Source organism: Bos indicus x Bos taurus, chromosome 20, assembly GCF_003369695.1.
Source record: "Bos indicus x Bos taurus breed Angus x Brahman F1 hybrid chromosome 20, Bos_hybrid_MaternalHap_v2.0, whole genome shotgun sequence".
Taxonomy (NCBI): Eukaryota; Metazoa; Chordata; class Mammalia; order Artiodactyla; family Bovidae; genus Bos; species Bos indicus x Bos taurus.
This window is the reverse complement of record NC_040095.1, coordinates 54,995,692-55,020,253: the sequence shown is the minus strand read 5'-3', so window position 1 is coordinate 55,020,253 and position 24,562 is coordinate 54,995,692. Positions and strand designations below refer to the sequence as shown.

The 24,562-nt window shown below is 40.5% G+C and overlaps 1 pseudogene; it reads right to left on the bottom strand.

Moving 5' to 3' along the window:
- Positions 1 to 1,993: 1,993 nt before the first annotated feature.
- LOC113879044 overlaps positions 1,994 to 24,562 on the bottom strand; it is a 46,690-nt pseudogene continuing 24,121 nt past the window's right edge.

The following is a 24,562-nucleotide window of genomic DNA, read 5'->3' as shown; positions in this document are numbered from 1 at the left end:
AACATAAGCTGGAATCAAGATTGCCGGGAGAAATATCAATAAGCTCAGATATGCAGATGACACCACCCTTATGGCAGAAAGTGAAGAGGAACTCAAAAGCCTCTTGATGAAGGTTAAAATGGAGAGTGAAAAAGTTGGCTTAAAGCTCAACATTCAGAAAACAAAGATCATGGCATCCGGTCCCATCATTTCATGGGAAATAGATGGGGAAACAGTGGAAACAGTGTCAGACTTTATTTTTCTGGGCTCCAAAATCACTGCATATGGTGACTGCAGCCATGAAATTAAAAGACGCTTACTCCTTGGAAGGAAAGTTATGACCAACCTAGATAGCATATTGAAAAGCAGAGACATTACTTTGCCAACAAAGATTCGTCTAGTCAAGGCTATGGTTTTTCCTGTGGTCATGTATGGATGTGAGAGTTGGACTGTAAAGAAGGCTGAGCACCGAAGAATTGAGGCTTTTGAACTGTGGTGTTGGAGAAGACGCTTGAGAGTCCCTTGGACTGCAAGGAGATCCAACCATTCCATTCTGAAGGAGATCGGCCCTGAGATTTCTTTGGAAGGAATGATGCTAAAGCTGAAACTCCAGTACTTTGGCCACCTCATGCAAAGAGTTGACTCCTTGGAAAAGATTCTGATGCTGGGAGGGATTGGGGGCAAGAGGAGAAGGGGACGACAGAGGATGAGATGGCTGGATGGCATCACTGACTCGATGGACGTGAATCTGAGTGAACTCTGGGAGTTGGTGATGGACAGGGAGGCGTGGCGTGCTGCGATTCATGGGGTCACAAAGAGTTGGACACGACTGAGTGACTGATCTGATCTGATCTGAGCGACTTCACTTTCACTTTTCACTTTCACGCATTGGAAGGAAATGGCAACCCACTCCAATGTTCTTGCCTGGAGAATCCCAGGGACGGGGTGCCTGGTGGGCTGCCGTCTGTGGGGTCACACAGAGTCGGACACGACTGAAGTGAGTTAGCAGCAGCAGCAACATGAGAGAACATTATGTTTTCTTCTTTTGAAGAAAAAACATTCTAATGCCAATACATGAAGAATTCCAATACATGATCCTCTATGGAAATCATATTCCTTCTCTCAATAGGCAGCATTTTTTTAAATGAAAATAAGAATATATTGATATTTTTCATCACATGGCTCAAAAGAACAAATCATTAGCAAGTGAAAAAAAGCATTAGGTGAAAGTCAACATATATTCATGATTCAGAAAACCCCAAATCCTTAACAAGCTAGGAAGAGACCCAGCCTTCCTTAAGCTGATAAAAGAGATGTATCTACAGCAAAGTAATTCCTTGGCAGTCCAATGGTTAGGACTCTGCACTTCCACTTCAGGGTGTACCCGTTCTTTTAACTAAGATCCTGCAGGCTTCGCAAGACGGTCAAAACCAAACCAAACAGCAAACCTACACAAAGCGTCATAGTTGGCAGTGAAAACGTAAGTCAGGGACAAGGTACCATCAGTACTGCTTCTATTCACTCCTGTGTTAGAGCCTCACCAGAATAGAAAAACAAACAAAAAAGACAGCTTCTGGGTACAGCAGTGTTCATTGCTCCTGGGTCAGTAGGGCTTTAGCAGGAGACAGAAAGACAAGAGGTCAACTAAGAGCGAGTAGTTAAGAGCAGGTGGGCAGAGATGGCTGGTGTGCAGGCATAGCAGAGTGGAGCTGAGGTCCCCAGCATCTCCAGGCCTGGGAGTCAGAGCAGGGGACGGAAAAGACATAGAGGGTCGGGTGGCTGGGAGCTGACCAGGTGGGGGCTAGAGGTGAGAGGGCTGGGTGCTCCTAGGCATGGTGATGCAGTGCCCACCCTGGCACCCAGCGTGGGTAACTCCTCCGACTCCTCCCATGGCTTCCTCCACAGCAGTCTCCACCTGTAAATATCTACTGTCATCAGTACAAAAAGCACCTGCTTTTATTAAATAAAGCAAAGGTAGAAGACAGATGGTGGAAGAGGCCAGGGACCCCTCCTCCTAATTACAATATACAGACGTAAATACAGACATGACTGAGAAAAGGACAGGGACAATTCTGGGGACAGACTGAAGGGCAGAGAGAGACAGCACCCTTCGAGAATGGTCCTGGACGCAAGGGTGGGTAGAGACCTGGGTCAGTGGCAGGTGTTCTGAGAGGTTATGCTTGAGCAGCTTGGGGATGAGGTCCTGGGCTCCCATGGGCACAGAACGGGTAACTTCAGTACCACCTTGACGATGCGCAGATACATCTTGTTCCTTGTGGGAGGCACTCAGGAACATCAGGTTGTCCACCATCAGCTGGTAGGAGAGCACTCCAATGAACTCCAGATCTACCTGCTCCCTGTGTGCCTGTGTGCGCGCCCCTCAATCATCTCTGCAGAAAGGGGGACCAGGTGCCAAACATTGTCTTCCTCCTCAAGGAGAGGGCATGCACCTGAAGAGTCAGTTCCTAGGCAGGTTGATAAGAAGTCCAGGGGTCCCCAAGGAGATAGGGGGCTGGAATTCTCAAGGAGGAGGGAAGGACAAACATCTTTTTTTCCCCTCTACCTTCCTTAGTCTTAGTCACATAAAACATAAAACGTTTTGTTCTTTAAGCCCGGAACTGATGATTACACAACAAACAACTCAGTTTAAACTCTGAACTAGGGAAATGACAACCCACTCCAGTACTCTTGCCTAGAAAATCCCATGGACAGAGGAGCCTGGCAGGCTACAGTCCATGGGGTTGCAAAGAGTCAGACACGACTGAGGAGCTTCACTTTCTTTCACTTTCAAGGATTATATAAAAACAATGATTCCTGCTTGAGGACAGTTTCTCCTTCCTGAAAACCTTCTGGCTAATCCTGTTATCTTAAAATATAAATTATGGGAGTGGGTCTAATAAGATCTTGACAACCTTGAGACATTATTTTGATTTACTATAATAGCTAATTTAAAAAGTATATAACTCCCTTGCTAACACTACCAAGGGGGGCACTCCGTCCCCTTCTGATGTCTATGTCAGAAGCTTTCTCTGTGTCTTTTCTTACTTGAATAAAACTCTGCTACATAAAAGCTCTTGACTGATCAAGCCTGGTCCCTGGTCCGAAAGAATCCGACACCGTTCACCATAAGCTATCACACCGACCAGCTTATCAGCTCTCTTTGGAGCCGCAAGAGCAGATTCTCGGCTTTAAGTCTCTGCGAATCACCTGTTTGCCGCAGCAGTACATCAGAGCATCTGCCAGCTCCTGGCTATTCGCTGCTCCACAGAAGTGCCGCCCTTCCGCAGTTCCTTGTTGAGCTTCCCCCTCCCTCCCCGACCTGGTGAGGGGCAAACCCAGAATCAAATAGATCCTTCGCTGGTTAGAGAAATTGTTGAGAAGCAAGATGTTGGGAGGCTGCTGATCTCCCCGCACAGCTGGTGCTCTTCACCCTCCTTCTCTACCTGAGACTTGAAGAGGGCTTTGAGAGTCACGATGAAATGGTTTCTCTTCTTCCGAGCCAGGTACACATTTTCAAACTTTCTTTTGCCCAGAGGACGTCCAGTCTCAGTCATGGATTGCGAAGAAACACGTTGAGAAGTGGGGGTCCCCAGGCTATTCTCCACCACCTTCTGGCCAGGGAGCAACTGTGGGCTGGACATTGGAGCGGCTCAAGGGGACAGAAGAGATGGGATGACAAGCTTCTTCCGGAGAACCTCTCTGGGGCAGGTGTTCAGACCAGGCTGAGCCATCTGCTGGCCATAGAGATTAGGGTAGGTGTTTTCCTTCCTGTCAGTCCTTAGAGGGAAAGGATGTGAGAGCTGGAGCCCGTGGTACAACCTCCACATTCAGTTCAGTTCAGTCGCTCAGTTGTGTCCGACTCTTTGCGACCCCATGAATCGCAGCAGGCCAGGCCTCCCTGTCCATCACCAACTCCCTGAGTTCACTCAGACTCACGTCCATCGAGTCAGTGATGCCATCCAGCCATCTCATCCTCTGTCGTCCCCTTCTCCTCCTGCCCCCAATCCCTCCCAGCATCAGAATCTTTTCCAATGAGTCAACTCTTCGCATGGGGTGGCCAAAGTACTGGAGTTTCAGCTTTAGCATCATTCCTTCCAAAGAAATCCCAGGGCTGATCTCCAGAATGGACCTCCACATTGGTTGCTAGCAAATGATTGACCTTCTCCACATGCAGTTTTATAAATATTTTTAAACTTGTAATTTGGAATTATTTTAGGCTTCCTCCTTGTTTTAATGAACTTGATCTAGAAACACAAACATTTATTTACATAGACTGTTTTGCTTTATTTATTAAAAATGTAAAATCATTTCTTAGGCATGGTTATGTTTCTAACACTATTTATTATACCCATCTTCCTTTTCCTAGCTTCCTAAAATTTTTCCTGGACTGAAAGTTTGTCCCTTAGTAAATGGTTTCAGGAAAGAACAAAGTTAGTTTGAATATTCAGTTCTTTTGTATCAGAATATTAGTAAGTGGACTGTAATCCTTCTAGAAAGCCTAGAACGTAATAACCAGACATCCCTACTCAAAGTCATTTGAAATTAGTTTTCCCCTACATATACTTTTTATTGCAAAGGATCTGGTAGCTCAGATCATAAAGAGTCTGCCTGCAATGCGAGAGACCTGGGTTCGATCTCTGGGTCGGGAAGATCCCCTGGAGAAGGAAATGGCAGTCCAGTCCAGTATTCCTGTCTGGAAAAATCCCATGGATATAAGAGCCTGGTGGGCTAGAGTCCATGGGGTCACAAAGAGTCGGAAATGACTGAGCGCCTAACACTTTCACTTTCATTTACTACTTAACATTCTGTAATGCTGTGATTTGTAATAAAAAGATAATTTAAACATAGAAACACTTCCAGGATTAACATAGGATAGGACTGCATTGTTTTTCCCTTGCAGAAAAGCAGATGCCTTCTGTCAGTCCTAAAATTAAACATAAGGCAGTTTTCCCTTAGAAACTCGTTTGTCTGCTATAAATGTGCATGACAATATTATCCTCATAAAGTATAATAATTAAAATCACAGAAAGTTTCTGGAATGGTGGCTTTTCCTCTGGATATTTAGTATTTCTTTAAATAGCATAATTCCTTTTTTAAAAAACTATTAAAGTTTATAGAGCTCATTTAGTTGAATGAGATATTAGGCTATTAAGTATCATTAAGAAAATAGATTAACACTGATATCAGGAGGCAAGTGTTTATAGTTTCTGAATGATATATTGCTTTTAATAAAATTGAAATAATTAATTTTAAAACACATTAGGACTTCCAAAATTAAAAGTCTTTCAACATTCAAGGTCATGGATATGAACCCTTGCTTTATGGTGTTTCAGCTGATTCCCAGGCCCTCTTTTTTTATGCCTGAGGCTCCTGCATACTTATACAATTACTTATTTAACTATTTATTTACTTAGTTATTTCTTTTCTCTTTGGAAAAACTTGGGAGTAAGAAGCTGTACCTATTCACTATTGCCCTCATGCATTCAAAACTAAAATCTCTCTACCCCACTCTCAAAAAGATAGATTTTATGCAGTTCCCATGGAATTTCTGTTGAGTCTTCTCTGGTAAAAAAACAACTGCCTGGAGTTTTTTTTTTTTTTCCCAATATTTCTGCTAAATTGAATGTAGGGACTTGCCTATTTAATTGGCTTCAAATGAGGTGGTTATTGAATCTCATTATTGCCAATTAAAATTTTCTCTAAAGGACATTATAAAGGGGATCTTTGAAGTTGAGTCCAAGTTTTAGGTAAAGCCCTTCTGCTTAGCCACACCATACACACCAAAAAGTGAGATCTGTTTCTAGACATGCTGGACAGATGACAAAAAATCAATTTTTTTCAACTAAGTTCATTGTCTTACTATCTGAATGTTATTTAGTATAATTTTATATAATAAATGACTAGCAAACTTTTGACTGATTTTTAGGTATATTCTTACCCTGTAATATCTGCCTCATTCCTTATAGTTAGGCACTGAATTTATAACAGCTAAGGAGAATAAATCATCTTTTATTTAGACAAATAATATGTACAGGTTCCCCATGTATGGGTGTGTAGGTTGTTCACTGCACACGTGTACTTGGACAAGAAGCCGTACGGGGACTGATAGTCATCTTGGGATTTGCTCTTCAAGCCATTTGCCCTTGTAAAGTTATGTCCTCCAAAGAAAGTCACTTTTTCTTCTAATTACCCAAAAGCTGTGACTTGGCTATTATAGCCATTTAATTTGAGAAATTCATGTAGTCATAGAAAAATGTGACACGTGTTCTGAGGCTATGTCACTATCATATAACAAAAATAAGCTGAGGCTTTATCCCTAAGGAACACTACCTTAGATTTACTCCTTTAAATATATTACTTTAATATTGTAAATATTTATGCATAGAAATTTTTTTAATTTAAATTTATTTATTTTAATTGGAGGCTAATTGCAATATTGGTTCTGCCACACATCAATAGAAATTTTTTTTAAAAAATTTACAATAAATACTTTTCTCTCTGTGTTTAAAGTTCCATTTCTTTGTGGGATTTTCATAGGATTTTGACAAATACAATTAAGAAAAACCATCAGAAGTCAAGTAAGTGAAAATGACAGTGGTATGAGATACTGTGCTATCAGTAGGAAATTATTAGGTTGTACATTAAACTGCCATTTTTTTTGTGGTTAAATATAGTCAAATGCCATTGCTTTCTTATCGTTCAATCTAACTATTGCTCAGTACCTCAGTATCTAAGTCATGTCTGACTCTTTGCGATCCCATGGACTATAGCCTACCAGGCTCCTCTGTCCATGGGATTTCCCAGGCATGAATACTGGAGTGGGTTGCCGTTTCCTTCTCCAATGCATGAAAGTGAAGTGAAAATGAAAGTGAAAGTGAAGTAGCTCAGTTGTATTCAACTCTTAGCGACTCCATGAACTGCAGCCTACCAGGCTCTTCCGTCCATGGGATTTTCCAGGCAAGAGTACTAGAATGCGGTGCCATTGCCTTCTCCATGGGCTTGTGATTGGAACAAGGTAAATGAAGAAAATCTAAGCAAGTTCCAAATATAAGAGAGGGCGTATAGTAACATAAAAGCAAACTCAACAGTTTTTATAAGGTAACATCATAGATATTTAAATAGCCATTGATATATACATATAGTAAAATAAAAAGGAATCTATTTTGATTATCATTTATTTTTGCTCAAAAATTTTTTTATAGTATAAATTTTAAGAATGGTTGTGTTTTCTTAGAACAAACTATTTTGGTTATTATTTTAATGATTTTATTTGGGAGAATGGCTTTCCATTTGAGGCAGCATTTTTCTGGGCTCCAAAATCACTGCAGATGGTGATTGCAGCCATGAAATTAAAAGACGCTTACTCCTTGAAAGGAAAGTTATCACCAACCTAGACAGCATATTGAAAAGCAGAGACATTACTTTGTCAAAAAAGGTCCGTCTAGTCAAGACTATGGTTTTTCCAGTGGTCATGTATGGATGTGAGAGTTGGACTATAAAGAAAGCTGAGCGCTGAAGAATTGATGCTTTTGAACTGTGGTGTTGGAGAAGACTCTCGAGAGTCCCTGGACTGCAAGGAGATCCAACCAGACTATCCTAAAGGATATCAGTCCTTCGTGTTCACTGGAAGGACTGACGTTGAAGCTGAAACTCCAACACTTTGGCCACCTGATGCGAAGAGCTGACTCATTTGAAAAGACCTTGATGCTGGGAAAGATTGAGGGCAGGAGGAGAAGGGGACGACAGAGGATGATATGCTGGATGGCATCACCAATTCGATGGACATGGGTTTGGGTGGACTCCGAGAGTTAGTGATGGACAGGGAGGCCTGGCATGCTGCAATTCATGGGGTCACAAACAGTCAGACATGACTGAGTGACTGAACTGAACTGAACTGAATGCAAAAGAAGGACCAGAATCCTATACACAAGGTGACCTGAAATCTAGATCTTCCATGCATATACTAACTCTGGTTGTGTTGGTATGTCTTTCACCTCTTTGAATCTCATCTTAATTTTTAATATGGGGAACACTACTTCTCCTGCTTGTATTAAAGAGAAGCACTCTTTACATTAGAAGACCTGTATAAATAATGTAGCAAGAGGATGTCTATTGACAATTCTTATGTTTTGTTTTAAAATAGATGCACTGTGAAACCCCGTATTGTTTGCCTTAGACCCTAGTCTGCTGTTTCAGGAAGCATGTGGTGTCCTATGTTCCTACTTCCTTTAGATTATAATTGATTTGCAACATTGTGTTAGTTTCAGGTGTACAGCAAAGTAAATCAGTTATACATGTACATATATCCACTCTTTTATTAAAAATTCTTTTCCTATATAGGCTATTACAGATTAGTGAGTAGAGTTTCCTGTATTATGGAGCAGGTTCTTACGAGTTATCAATTTATACACAGTAGTGTGTATAGGTCGGTCTCAATCTCCCAATTTATTCCACCTCCTCTAACTCCATAGTAACCATAAGTTTGTTTTCTACATTTGTGACTCTACCTTTTTTTAAAATGAGTTCATCTGTGCCCTTTTCTTATATTCCACATATAAGCGATATCATGAAATTTGTCTTTCTCTGACTGACTTCACTCAGTACGACAATCTCTAGGCCCATCCATGTCGCTGCAAATGGCATTATTTTGTTCTTTGTTTATGTTTTCACTTTTGATAGCTACTCTACTGTGCAATGAGGTGGCTGAGTGGTTAAGGTGATGGACTGCTAATCCATTGTGCTCCTGCACGTGTGGGCTTGAATCCCATCCTCGTCGTCTGGTTGAGTTTATGGCTTTCTGTTGTGGCTCAGCTGGTGAAGAAACCACCACCCGCAATGCGGGAGACTTGGATTCGATCCCTGTGTTGGGAAGATATCCACTCCGGATATCCACGGCTCTCTTTTTGGGGGTCTGTTCTGGTGGATCAGAGGTTAAAGCGTCTGCCTGCAATGCGGGAGACCTATGTTCTATCCCTGGGTCCAGAAGATCCCCTGGAGAAGGAAATGGAAACCCACTCCAGTATTCTTGCCTGGAGAATCCCATGGACAGAGGAGCCCGGTGGGCTACAGTCCACGGGGTCACAAAGAGTCGGACACGACTGAGCAACTTCACTTTCTTTCTTTCTACTGTTTCACCTCACCATATTTGTAACTTAGAAAACCTTTCCCTTTACCCTTCCTTTTTTTGAAAGTGGAGCCAAAACCGTTTAAATTCACTAGTTATGAAACAAACTTCTTGGTGCAGTGGAAAGAGAATTCATTAGGAGTTAAAAGAAAATGGATTATTGTCTTAATTTTACCATATCCCTGTCTGGTGACCATGGCCCAGTCTTGGCTTTTCTGGTCCTTGTTACAAAGCAGTGTGGCTGAATTAGGAAAACTGAAGTGCTTCCTCTTTTCTGAAATCCTGTAATTCTCTTTGTAGGTTGGTTTACAGTTTTATTTTTGAAAAAAAAAAAAAAACAATGCAAAACCATGAATGTTGTAAGTTCTTTTTGTGCATAAACATCAAATCATATCATTGAATTTATTGTATATTTTGTTCAGAAAACTAAATTAGGTTTTATTGTTCTTTTCAAAGTTTGCAATATGATTCACTAAAGCATAATATATTTAATCTTAGCCATATACTGATATGAAATCAATATTCCATTCTGAGATGCAGCCGAGTTTATGGAATTCCCATAAAATTTTACTTTCTGTGTGGTTAAAAGAGAGTGGAACTTCAACAACAATGTGTTTATCTCAGTGGAATGAAATGTTATATAAGCAGGATAAAATGTTATTTTAATGTAATTTTTCATATTGTGATATATTGAAAGTGAATGTAATTTTATTTCCAGTACAAGTTTTAAAAACATGTCTTTCATTACAGATCACTTATTGTTCTGAAATGCATTTTTTCTTTAATTTTAATAAATTATTTCTAAACAGGCTTTTAGCACACATTTCTGACGGATAGAGGCTTCACAAGTGGCTCTGTGGTAAATAATTCATCTACTAATGCAGGAGACACAGGAGACGCAGGTTCCATCCCTGGGTTGGGAAGATTCCCTGGAGGAGGAAATGGCAACCCACTCCAGTATTCTTGACTGAAAAAATCAAATCCCAGGAACAGAGGAGCCTGGCAGGCTACAGTCCATTGGGTAGCAAAGAGTTGGACATGATTGAGTGATTAAGAACGTTGTGGCCGAGAGAATTCCTATTTTTAAGACACTAAGAAATCAGAGGATATAATGCATTTGTCCAGATATATGGTACAAAGATTGCCGGGAGAAATATCAATAACCTCAGATATGCAATGACACCACCCTTATGGCAGAAATTGAAGAAGAACTAAAGAGACTTTGAAGAAAATGAAAGAGGAGAGTGAAAAGCCTGGCTTAAAGCTCAACATTCAGAAAACAAAGATCATGGCATCCAGTCCCATCAGTTCATGGGAAATAGACGGGGAAAAAGTGGAAACAGTGTCAGACTCTGTTTTTCTGGGCTCCAAAATCACTGCAGATGGTGACTGCAGCCATGAACTTAAGACCCTTACACCTTGGAAGGAAAGTTGTGACCAACCTAGAGAGCATATTAAAAAGTAGAGACATTAGTTTGCCAACAAAGGTCCATCTAGTCAAAGCTATGGTTTTTCCTTTAGTCATGTATGGATGTGAGAGTTGGACTATAAAGAAAGCTGAGCACTGAGGAACTGATGCTTTTGAACTGTGGTGTTGGAGAAGACTCTTGAGAGTCCCTTGGACTGCAAGGAGATCCAACCAGTTCATCCTAAAGGAGATCAGTACTGGGTGTTCATTGGAAGGAATGATGCTGAAGCTGAAACTCCAGTACTTTGGCCACCTGATGGGAAGAGCTGACTCGTTTGGAAAGACCCTGATGCTGGGAAAGATTGAGGGCAGGAGGAGAAGGGGACGACGGAGGATGAGATGGTTGGATGGCATCACCAATTCAATGGACATGGGTTTGAGGGTCCGGGACATGGGTCCGGGAGTTTGTGATGGACAGGGAGGCCTGGCATGCTGCAGTCCATGGAGTGGCAGAGTCAGACATGGCTGAGCAACTGGACTGTACTGATGGTACAAAGACAAAACTGAAGTACTCTTGAAAGCCAGAGCAAAAAAGCTAGCTTCTGGAGGAATCCTTTCTTCTTGTCACACTTTAATGGATTCCATGAAGACAATTGTTCATAGGTATGGTTAAAGCTCAAGATGGTAGAACATTAATATGAGGGTGTAAATAAGCCTTTTAGGGCAAATGTCTTGGTTCTTCTGTTATTTTCATGAAAGGTTTATATTTTAACATGACTTTTTATCTTTTTGAAGTGGTATAGCAAAACTGTCAAAGCCTTGGTCTGGGGCAAGGGTCCAGATGGATTGCTAAGTCTGTATTAATTTTAAGTCCAGGCCTTCTTGCTGTAAGGGGCCCAATGGGTACTTGTTTTCAATCTGTTTCAGCAGGAAACTATTCTATTGTTTAGGTCAAAACACTGCTGGGAATCAGTATGCTTTATGTGTCTGCGTGCCTTGAGAGCAGAGGCGTGAGGGCCTTTATTCTGGACCATCTCTTCAAAGATGCTGGTGTGATGAAAACAGCTTTGGAAGATAGAGTCTACCTTAGAAGCAGAGAGCAAGTTTCTTTACTATCTGATGTAAGAAAGATAATATATCCCTCTAAGGTAATGCCCAACCATTTCTTGCAATCTGTTGCAAAAGATTTGGATTCCATAAGCTCAAGGTTCCACTCTAATACAACTCATTCTTCTTTCTGTGGCACAAAGGAGTCTTGCTTTTTCAAAGTACCGGTTACCTCTGGAAACTCAGTTTTTATCATGACTTAAGGCAATGGCACCCCACTCCAGTACTCTTGCCTGGCAAATCCCATGGACGGAGGATCCTGGTGGGCTGCAGTCCATGAGGTCGCTAGGAGTCAGACACGACTGAGCGACTTTACTTTCACTTTTTACTTTCCTGCATTGGAGAAGGCAGTGGCAACTCACCCCAGTGTTCTTGCCTGGAGAATCCCAGGGACCGGGGAGCCTGGTGGGCTGCCATCTATGGGGTCGCACAGAGTCGGACACAACTGAAGCGACTTAGCAGCAGCAAGACGATGGCACCCCACTTCATTACTCTTGTCTGGAAAATCCCATGGATGGAGGAGCCTGGTGGGATGCAGTCCATGGGGTCACAAAGAGTTGGACACGACTCAGCGACTTCACTTTCACTTTTCACTTTCATACATTGGAGAAAGAAATGGCAACCCACTCCAGTGTTCTTGCCTGGAGAATCCCAGGGATGGGGGATCCCAGTGGGCTGCCGTCTATGGGGTCGCACAGAGTCCGACACGACTGAAGCGACTTAGATCAAATCAGTCGCTCAGTCGTGTCCAACTCTTTGCGACCCCATGAATCACAGCATGCCAGGCCTCCCTGTCCACCACCAACTCCTGGAGTTCACTCAGACTCATGTCCATCGAGTCAGTGATGCCATCCAGCCATCTCATCCTCTGTCGTCCCCTTCTCCTCCTACCCGCAATCGCCCCCAGCATCAGAGTCTTTTCCAATGAGTCAACCCTTCACATGAGGTGGCCAAAGTACTGGAGTTTCAGCTTCAGCATCATTCCCTCCAAAGAAATCCCAGGGCCGATCTCCTTCAGAATGGACTGGTTGGATCTCCTTGCAGTCCAAGGGACTCTCAAGAGTCTTCTCCAACACCACAGTTCAAAAGCATCAATTCTTCAGTGCTAAGCCTTCTTCACAGTCCAGCTCTCACATCCATACATGACCACAGGAAAAACCATAGTCTTGACTAGACAGACCTTTGTTGGCAAAGTAATGTCTCAGCTTTTGACTATGCTATCTAGGTTGGTCATAACTTTCCTTCCAAGGAGGAAGCGTCTTTTAATTTCATGGCTGCAGTCACCATCTGCAGTGATTTTGGAGCCCAGAAAAATAAAGTCTGACAGTGTTTCCACTGTTTCCCCATCTATTTCCCATGAAGTGGTGGGACCGTATGCCATGATCTTCATTTTCTGAATGTTGAGCTTTAAGCCAACTTTTTCACTTTCCACTTTCACTTTCATCAAGAGGCTTTTGAGTTCCTCTTCACTTTCTGGTGTAAGGGTGGTGTTATCTGCATATCTGAGGTTATTGATATTTCTCCCAGCAATCTTGATTCCAGCTCATGTTTCTTCCAGTCCAGCGTTTCTCATGATGCACTCTACATATAAGTTAAATAAACAGGGTGACAATATACAGCCTTGACAAACTCCTTTTCCTATTTGGAACCAGTCTGTTGTTCCATGTCCAGTTCTAACTGTTGCTTCCTGACCTGCATACAAATTTCTCAAGAGGCAGATCAGGTGGTCTGGTATTCCCATCTCTTGAAGAATTTTCCACAGTTTATTGTGATCCACACAGTCAAAGGCTTTGGCATAGTCAATAAAGCAGAACTGGCTGAATGGATATAAAAACAAGGCCCATATATATGCTGTCTACAAGAAACTCACTTCAGACCTCAAAACATATATAGACTGAAAGTGAGAGGATGGGAAAATATATTTCATGAAAATAGGAATCAAAAGAAAGCTGGAGTAGCAATCCTCAAAACAGACAAAATAGATCTTAAAATAAAGAAGATTACAAGAGATAAGGAAGGACACTGCATAATGATCAAGGGATCAATCCAAGAGGAAGACATTTGTCTCGCTCAAATGTAAATATCTATGCACCCAACATAGAAGCACCTCAATACATAAGTGGAGAAAGCAATGGCACCTCACTCCAGTAGTCTTGCCTGGAAAATCCCATGGATGGAGGTGCCTGGTAGGCTGCAGTCCATGGGGTCGCCAAGATTCGGACACGACTGAGCGACTTCACTTTCACTTTTCACTTTCATGCACTGGAGAAGGAAATGGCAACCCACTCCAGTATTCTTGCCTGGAGAACCTCAGGGATGGGGCAGCCTGGTGGGCTGCGCTCTACGGAGTCGCACAGAGTCGTACATGACTGAAGCGACTTAGCAGCAGCAGCAGCAATACATAAGACAAACACTAACAGACATAAAAGGAAAATTTGACAGTATCACAATAATAGTAGGGGACTTTAACACCTGACTCACACCAACGGACAGATCATCAAAACAGAAAATTAATAAGGAAACACATTAAATGATACATTAGATGAGATGGATCTCATTGATACCTTCTTGATATTCCATCCAAATGTAGAAGAATACACCTTCTTCTCAAGTGTACATTCTCCGGATAGACCATATCTTGGGTCACAAATCAAATATCAGTAAATTTAAGAAAATTGAAATCCTATCAAGAATCTTCTCTGACCACAATGCTGTGAGACTAGATATCAATTACATGAAAAAACTGTGAGAAACACAAACACGTGAATATTAAACGACACGTTTTTAAATAAGCAACAGGTTACTGAAGAAATCAAAAGGGAAATAAAAAAATTTCTAGAAACAAATGTAAATGAAAACATGACTGCTCAAAACCTATGAGATGCAGAAAAGCAGTTCTAAGAGGGAAGTTTATAGCAATACAATCCTACCTCAAGAAACAAGAAAAACATTGAATAGACAACCTAACTTTACACCTAAAACAACTGGAAAAATAAAAACAAAAATTGCCCAAAATTAGTAGAAGGAAAGAAATCATAAATATCTGAGCAGAAATAAATGAAAGAAATAATAGTAATGATTCAGTTCAGTTCAGTTCAGTTCAGTCAGTCATGTCCGACTCTGCGACCCCATGAATCACAGCATGCCAGGCTTCCCTGTCCACCACCAACTCCCCGAGTTCACTCAAACTCACGTCCATCGAGTCGGTGATGCCATCCAGCCATCTCATCCTCTGTGTTCCCCTTGTCCTCCTTCCCCCAATCCCTCCCAGCATCAGAGTCTTTTCCAATGAGTCAACTCTGCATGAGGTGGCAAAAGTATTGGAATTTCAGCTTTAGCATCATTCCTTCCAAAGAACACCGAGGGCTGATCTCCTTCAGAATGGACTGGTTGGATCTCCTTGCAGTCCAAGGGACTCTCAAGAGTCTTCTATAACACCACAGTTCAAAAGCATCAATTATTTGGTGCTCAGCTTTCTTCACAGTCCAACTCTCACATCCATACATGACTGCTGGAAAAACCATAGCCTTGACTAGACGAACCTTTGTTGGCAAAGTAATGTCTCTGCTTTTCAAAATGTTATCTAGGTTGGTCATAAGTAAAGATTAATGAAACTAAAAGCTGGTTCTTTGAGAAGATGAACAAAATTGACAAACCTGTAGCCAAACTCAGCAAGAAAAAAAGAAGAATCAAATCAACAAAATTAGAAATGAAAAAGGAGAGGTTACAACAGACAATGCAGAAATGCAAAGGATTATAAAAGACTATTATGAACAACTATGTGGCAATAAAGTGGATAACCTGGAAGAAATGGACAGATTCTTAGAAAAGTTCAATCTTCCAAGACTGAACAGAAAGGAATAGAAATTATTAACAACCCAACTACAAGTGTTGAAATGGACGCTATGATCAACAATCTCCCAAAAAACAAAAGCCCAGGACCAGATAGCTTCACAGGAGAATTCTATCATACATTTAGAGAAGAGCTAATGCTTATCCTCTAAAACTCTTTCAAAAAATTTCAGGGGAAGGAACACTTCCAAACTCATTCTATGAAGCCACCATCACCCTGATATCAAAATCAGACAAAGATAACATAAATGGAGGACAACTTTGATAGCTGAAATAAGACAAATGCTTTTAAGTTGAAAGGGCATAAAAAATAAAAACAAAATGGAATAAAAATACGGTCAATTAGACATATTTTTGTAAGATTTCAGAGCATGATGGCACAAGAGAAGATTCTAACACCTTTCATAGAGAAGTAACCTATCAAAAGGATCACTGATAAACAATTATTTTTTATTAGCTCTGCTGCTGCTGCAGCTGCTGCTAAGTCGCTTCAGTCGTGTCTGACTCTGTGCGACCCCATAGATGGCAGCCCACTCGGCTCCTCTGTCCCTGGGATTCTCCAGGCAAGAATACTGGAGTGGGTTGCCATTTCCTTCTTCAATGCATGAAAGTGAAAAGTGAAAGTGAAGTCGCTCAGTCGTGCCCGACTCTTGGCGACCCCATGGCCTGCAGCCTACCAGGCTCCAGATATTAGATATTCCCAAGTTTTGAGTGGGAAAAATGGGCATAGATTTCTCCTGTCAGCTAAAATGACCATTTAATAACAAAAGAGCAGAAGAAAATATTTTGAGAAATGTCCACAATTGTACATTCCACAAAATAAGAAAACAGAGAATCAACTATGGAAACAAAGAAACTAACCTAACCAGAAAAAAACAAAACTAGTTCTTATGCACTTTGAACTCGCTTATACTGTGGCTGTGTGCAAATCCTAAGATGCTTCTTTTGCTCCAGGAAAACCTGATGTCTTTAGGAGATGGAAATATGTATTTAGATAGATAGTAGGTACCTATGCTGCTGCTGCTGCTGCTAAGTCGAGTCAGTTGTGTCCGACTCTGTGCGACCCCATAGATGGCAGCCCACCAGGCCCCGCCGTCCCTGGGATTCTCCAGGCAAGAACACTGGAGTGGGTTGCCATTTCCTCCTCCAATGCATGAAAGTGAAAGGTGAAAGTGAAGTCACGTAGTTGTGTCTGACTCTTTGTGACCCCATGGACTGCAGCCTACCAGGCTCCTCCATCCATGGGATTTTCCAAGCAAGAGTACTGGAGTGGGGTGCCATCGCCTTCTCCGAGTAGGTACCTATAGCTATATTGATATATATCAATATATGTGTATATATTGGGCTTCCCAGGTGGTGCTAGTGGTAAAGAATCAGCCTGCCAATGCAGGAGATACAAGAGACTCCGGTTTGATATCTGGGACAGGAAGTCCCCTGAAGGAGGGCATGGCAACCCACTCCAGTGTTCTTTCCTGGAGAATCCCATGGGCAGAGGAGCCTGGTGGGCTACAGTCTATATGGTCACAAAAGAGTTGGACACGACTGAAGTGACTTAGCAAGTCTGCACATGTGCTATGCTTAGTCGCTCAGTTGTGTCTGACTCTTTGTGACCCGATGGATACACACACACACACACACACACACACACACACATACACACACACATAGAGAGAAAGATTGGTAATCTGATGCTGCAGTAGCACCTTCCATGTTTGTCATTAGCTCTGACACAAAGTCAGGCAATTTACATCTGCTTGAAGAGGCCTAAGTCACTTGTTCACAAATTCAAGTACAGAGAAGGTTGGACACCAAGTACCTAAAATTTTCAACACTTACAAGAAAGGTGGTATTTCCATATTTGCTCTCTTGCCCAGACTAATAAAGAAGAGATTACTCAAACACAGTAAAAGGTTTAGGTGTGAAAAGGAAGGAAAAAAATGCCTTTTTTTAAGGTTTAGAAATTGAATGTAAGATTTAAATTAATTAATTTATTTTAATTGAAAGATAATTACTTTATAATATCATGATGGTGTTTGCCATGCATCAACATAAGTCAGCCACAGGTATACATGTCCCCCCCCTTCCTGAGCCCCTCTCCCACCTCCCTCCCCACTCTATCCCTCTAGGTTGTCCCAGAGCACAGGTTTTGGGTGCCCTGCTTCATTCATTGAACATGCACTTGTCATCTATTTTACATACAGCAATGTACATATTTCAGCACGCTTCTCTCAAATCATCCCACCCTCGCCTTCTTCCACTGAGTCCAAAAAAAAAAAAAAAAGATTAAATGTAAGATTTAAAGTTTGAGAGATCTTGAAGTCAATGACTTTGATAAAGTTTATGAGAATATAAAGGCTCAAGGATTCCTCCCTGGATTGGTGTGCTTTGGGAGGTGTGGTAATTTTTATAAACTAAAGGAAAGTACCCTACATCTTAAGTGACTCTAAAAATATTTCTCCCCAGACTGTTAATTTACTGAAATGGAGAAAATTTCTTGTAAGTCCTCTATTACCCGTGGCAGCTTGAGGAACAATTCACACTTAAATAGCTGTTTCATAATAGCATCTTTTTCTCTGCCAGCTGCATGATCCTGAAAATCTAATGTGCACCCAGGAAAGAGACTAGTAGTATAACAGAACACTAATGTTCTTTGAGTGCCATATTGGGTATTTTTATTGAGATGTAATCAGTTACTATGTAAGCTAGCTAAAAATTATAACAAAAAGTGGTAGAAAGTTATTTTTATGAAAATTTGGGGCCAGCATATGATTTATCCAAAATGTTACTTTTCTCTTTTTTTCCTGTTAAATTCTGTCCTTTAGAAGAATACAGCAAAACCTAAGTTGATATTACCTTGCATTAAATGCATAGCATATTATTTTCCACATGACTTTAACCTCAGCATATTAGACTTATAAAACTTTGTTTTTAAGTTATAATTGCTCTGTTATTGATTTGGATGACAAGGTTAAGTGCATATGGAACTTATCTTGATTGCAGTATTTGGAAGGCAGAACCATAATTTATAAATGGAATTCTATTTATTAAGTTGAACCATATGGGATTGGGTTTGATAGGTCAAAAAATATCCAGATAGTGATAATTTCATATAGTTTAGCCTAGAAAAATTGAACTTTTTATTAGAATTAGTTGTGTATAAAGACAATTCTTTGTCCTTCTACTTCCCTAAGCATTCAATAAATTTTGGAACCTGAGGAGACTGTAATGAACACTTCAATTTATGCCTTCACAAAATTAGATATTTCCTTTACAAATTGCCCTGATGGTGCTTATCACACTATAAGAATTGAAAAAAAAATAAGACCCTGAAACCATTTTATGTTTTTGTTTAAAAATATGAAGTTTAAGCTATAGTGGTCTAAAACATTTGTGAGATTTATTAGTAATAGAGTAGTCTAAAATTCTATTTTGTAAGAATGTAAATGACCTTAATTCTGACTGAAGACCTTCACACAGTCACTCATTCCACCAGTAATACCTGTGTCTTCCCTGATTCCAAGACTTCTCCTGATCCTCTACTAAACCTCTGGCTGATTCCAAACAGCTGGATGGACATTTTTTGATTGTTTTTTGGAATTTACACATTCATTTCAGTTCAGTCACTCAGTCGTGTCTGGCTCTTTGCAACCTCATGAATCGTGGCATGCCAGGCCTCCCTGTCCATCTCTAACTCCCGGAGTTCACCCAAACTCATCTGCGTCGAGTCGGTGATGCCATCCAGCCATCTCATTCTCTGTCATCCCCTTCTCCTCCTGCCCCCAATCCCTCCCAGCATCACAGTTGTTTCCAATGAGTCAACTCTTCACATGAGGTGGCCAAAGTATTGGAGTTTCAGCTTCAACATCAGTCCTTCCAATGAACACCCAGGACTGGTCTCCTTTAGGATGGACTGGTTGGATCTCCTTGCAGTCCAAGGGACTCTCAAGAGTCTTCTTCAATACCACAGTTCAAAAGCATCAATTCTTCAGTGCTCAGCTTTCTTCACAGTCCAACTCTCACATCCATACATGACCACTGGAAAAACCATAACCTTGACTAGACAGACCTTTTTTGGCAAAGTAATATCTCTGCTTTTAAATATGCTGTCTAGGTTGGTCATAACTTTCCTTCCAAGGAGTAAGCGTCTTTTAATTTCATGGCTGCAGTCACTATCTGCAGTGATTTTGGAGCCCCAGAAAAAAAAGTCTGACACTGTTTCCCCATCTATTTCCCATGAAGTGATGGGACCAGATGCCATGTCTTAGTTTTCTGAATGTTGAGCTTTAAACCAACTCTTTCACCCTCCTCTTTCACTTTACACATTGCTTTATACCTTTATGGCATGTTTACTGAGTTAGTTATTATATGATTTCTTTCATCTCACAGCCTGAATCCTTGGGGAAAAAAAAAGGCTTGTCTAACTTTTTGCTGTATGTACTAATACATAGGAAATGTCTTTCCTCATTAGTTATTGACACATTTGTGTCCATCAATGGATGACTGGATCAAGAAAATGTGTACATTTACAATAGCCAGGACATGGAAGTAAACTAGATGTCCATTCACAGATGAATGGACAAAGAAAATGTGGTAAATATATACAACTGAATATTATTACTCAGCAGTAAAAAGAATAACTTTGAGTCAGTTCTAGGGAGGTGGATGAACCTAGAGCCTGTTATACAGAATGAAGTAAGTCAGAAAGAGAAGAACAAATATTGTATATTAACACATATATATGGAATCTGAAAAAATGGTATCGATGAGCCTATTTGCAGGGAAGGAATGGAGACACAGATGTAGAGAATAGACTTGTGTACACAGTGGGGGAAGGAGAAAGTGGGATGAATGGAGAAAGTAGCATAGATCTATATATACAATACCATGTGTAAAAAAGATAGCTAGGGGGAAGCTGCTGTATAAGACAAGGAGCCTAGCCTGGTGCTCTGTAATGATACAGAGTAATGGGATGGGGGAAGGGGCGGGAGGCTCAAGAAGGAGGGTATACGTGTATAATTATGACTGATTTACATCGCTGTATGGCAGAAACCAATACAACATTGCAAAACAATTTCCATCCAATTAAAAAATAAAACAGTAAAAAGAAATTGTGTAACTTTATATAATACAGTAGTATACTGCACTCAATGAGAAGATAATTCTATTATTTGTGACAATGTGGATGGACATGGAGGACATTGTGCAATGAATGAAATATGTCCGAGAGACAAAAGCTGTATGGTATCCCTTATACAGGAATTTTTTAAAGTAATATATATATAGAAACAGGGAGCAGAAAAGTGGTCACCAGGAGCTGGAAGAGGATGGAAGAATAAGGTGAAGTTGGCAAAAGGATATAGACTTTCAGTTATAAGATGAATAAAGTCTGAGGTTTTAATGAATAATATGATGATGATAATTTATAACTCTGTATTGCATGTCTGAAATCTCCTAAGAGAGTAGCACTTAAATGTTCTCATCAAAAAAGAAAACAGAAAAGAAAATAGGTGAAGTGATAGATTTATTAATGAAATCAAAGGAGAAAATTTTTTCATAATATACATTTATAGCAAACCATCACTACGATATATATTTTTAAATATATCACAATTCTATTTGTCAATTATATTTCAATAAAGTTTAAAAAATAATATATTGGCTCAATTAAATGACATTCTGAAAAAAAATTGAAAGCAACTACTAAACTTTCCTTAAAAATGATTAAATGAATAATATGTATTTTAATATACATAAATACATTAGCATTATATATATACAGATACATATAATTGAGTCTTCTCAAAATTAATATGTTCAAGGTTTAACCACCAGCCACTGTGACTGCATTGGAAAACAAGGCCTTTAGAGAGGCAGTTAAAGTTAAATGAGTTCATAAGGGTGAAGCCTTAATCCAGTAGGACTGTGTCCTCAGAAGAGGACAAGACACCAGAGAGGCAGACGCAGGAAAGTCCGTGTGAAGACGCATGAGGACAGTGCCCAGGAGAGAGGCCAATGGAGAAGCCAAACCTGCCAACACCTTGATCTTGGACTCCAACCTTCAAAACTATGAGAATATGAATATTCATATTCATAGCTCATAGAATCGGAGAGGGCAATGGCAACCCACTCCAGTACTCTTGCCTGGAGAATCCCAGGGATGGAGGAGCCTAGTGGGCTGCCGTCTATGGGGTCACACTGAGTCGGACACGACTGAAGTGACTTAGCAGCAGCTGCAGCTCATAGAATAGAAATAAGTTCTCACTTCTTTTAAAGTCCCCCAGTCTGTGGTACTTTGTTATGGCAGCCCTAGTAAGTGAATTACTCAGCCATTAAAAAGAATACATTTGAATCAGTTCTAATGAGGTGGATGAAACTGGAGCCTATTATACAGAGTGAAGTAAGCCAGAAAGAAGAACACCAGTACAGTATACTAACGCATATATATGGAATTTAGAAAGATGGTAACAATAACCGTGTATACAAGACAGCAAAAGAGACACTGATGTATAGAACAGTCTTTTGGACTCTGTGGGAGAGGGAGAGGGTGGGATGATTTGGGAGAATGGCATTGAAACATGTATAGTATCATATATGAAACGAGTCGCCAGTCCAGGTTCGTTGCACAATACTGGATGCTTGGGGCTGGTGCACTGGGATGACCCAGAGGGATGGTATGGGGAGGGAGGAGGGAGGAGTGTTCAGGATGGGGAACACATGTATACCTGTGGTGGATTCATTTGATATATGGCAAAATCAATACAATATTGTAAAGTTAAAAAAAATAAAACAAACAAACAAAAAAAGAAACCCTGGATCCAAACAGTGTTTTTTGGGCCAGCATGTAATTCACGGATATATTGTCAGTTCTCTACCATTAGTTCTATTACTCCAACACCAAAGTAAGCAAAGGACATTAGGGACCTGAATCTGACAGATTCAGGATTCCTCCAAAAGAAATGTTGCATACATGCTTGGATTTTGCTTATATTCACTGTGAATCATTAGTAAAATTTAGCATTGAGTGACAGCTATGCTTTCTATGAGTCTGATTTGATAAGGAACATTTTACAGTATTTCAGGTGGTCCTGCAAATATCTGAAAGCTAACACATTCCAACTGAAACAATTTCAGATCTGTAAACCTGCATCTTGATCAATAGCCCTTGTATTCATTTCTTAGGGCTGCCATAACAAAATATCACAAACTAGGTGGTTTCATACAATAGAAATTTTTTCTTTGAAAGTTCTGGAAGCCCGAAGTCCCATATTAAGCTGTGGACAGGACCATGCTCTCTCTGAGGGCTCTCAGATGAAATCTCTTCTATACCTTATTGTTAGTTTCTGGTGTCACCAGCAATTCTTAGTCTCCCTTGGCTTACAGATGCATCACTTATCTCTGCTTCTGCTATTACCCGGCGTTCTTCTTGTGTGTCTCCACCTCTACGTGTCTCCTCCTCTTTTTAAAAGAACATCAGCCATTTGGCTTAAGGGGCCACTCTACTCCAGTGTGAATTCACATTAACTTGATCATACCTGCAAAGTCCAGTCCCTGTTTTCGAATAAGATCACATTCATAGGTACCAAGGCTTAGCACTTGAATGTATATTTTGTGAGGACATCATTCAATGCACAGCAGCCCCTAAATCCCTAAGTCACTTCCATTTCTTATTTCTTCTTTAGAGTAGAAGAGGAATTTAAAGAATAATTCATCCATCTATTTATTCACTTATAGAACACATATTTATCTAGCATCTAATTAGTGTCAGGTACTATTTTAGATGCTGATGGTAAAGTTGTGGAGAAGATAGACCAGGACCTTGCTCCTTCAGAGTTAATATTCTAATTATGGGCATCTGGAGTGAACATATAAATAAGTAGATGAGTGGGGGAATTTTTGATAGTAAGTATTATGAGAAAAATGTGGCAGGAAATAGGACACAGAGTGACTTAGTAGAAATGAGATGAAGGCTTCCTTGCTTAGAAAATAAGACTGCAGAAGGCTTTGTTAGAAGGGAATATTTAAACTGAAACCTAAATGAAGAAAGTTCTAACAGGGAAGCATTCTAAGTAAAATGATGAAACAATTAAAATTCTTTAATATCTGTGATTTAAAAAGTAAAAAGAAAACTCCTATGATTAGTGACTGAGCAGGAGGCAAAGGTAGAACCTCAGACAAAAGTGGTCAGATCACTTCCATGGTAACAATATGTTTAAACTTTATTCTAATTAAGGATGGAAACAGAAATCAGTTTAGAGGTATTTGAATTAATCTAGGTAAAAGATGACGGTGATTTAGATCAGAATGGTAGCAGTGGAGACAGTGAGAAGTGATTGGCTTTGCCATAGATTTATCAGTTATTTACTATGTGCCAAGAACATTCCATCTGTGGCAGGCTGAGTAATGAAAGTGTGAGTTACTCAGCTGTGTCCTTCTCTTTTTGATCCCATGAACTATTGCCTGACAGGTTCCTTTGTTCATGGAATTCTCCAGGCAAGAATGCTAGTGTGTGTAGCTGTTCCCTTCTTTAGGGGATCTTCCAGACCCAGGGATCAAACCCCAGGTCTCCTGCATTGTGGACAGATTCTTACCTGTCTGAGCCACAATCTGAGCCACCAGGAAAGCCCCTGAGTAATGGCTACCTCAAAATGTCTCCATATTATGCGTATATCTTGTGAATATATCATGTTTCATCACATGTATTGTGTAGTGAAGGAGACTTTGCAGATATAATAAAGTTTGGACCTTCAAATAGATAAATAATTATGAATTATTTTATAGGGAAAATCTAATCACATGAACTCTGGCTAGAATCAAAAATATGAGGCAGAAGGAAAAATTGGAGAGATGCTAAGGAAGGGAAGAACTAGACCCACTGAGGTGAGAGGAGAGACACAGAGAAAACACGGGAAGGAATGCAGACAGCCTCTAGGGTCAGAGACTCGTCCCTGGCTGACGGCTGGCAAGGAAACTGGGACTTCATTTCTCCAGCTGCAAGGAAATAAATTCTGTCAACAACTGAGCTTGGAAGCAAATTCAAGCCCAGAACCTCTGAAGGGAATTCTAACACTGATTTTGGTTGTTTGAGACTAAGC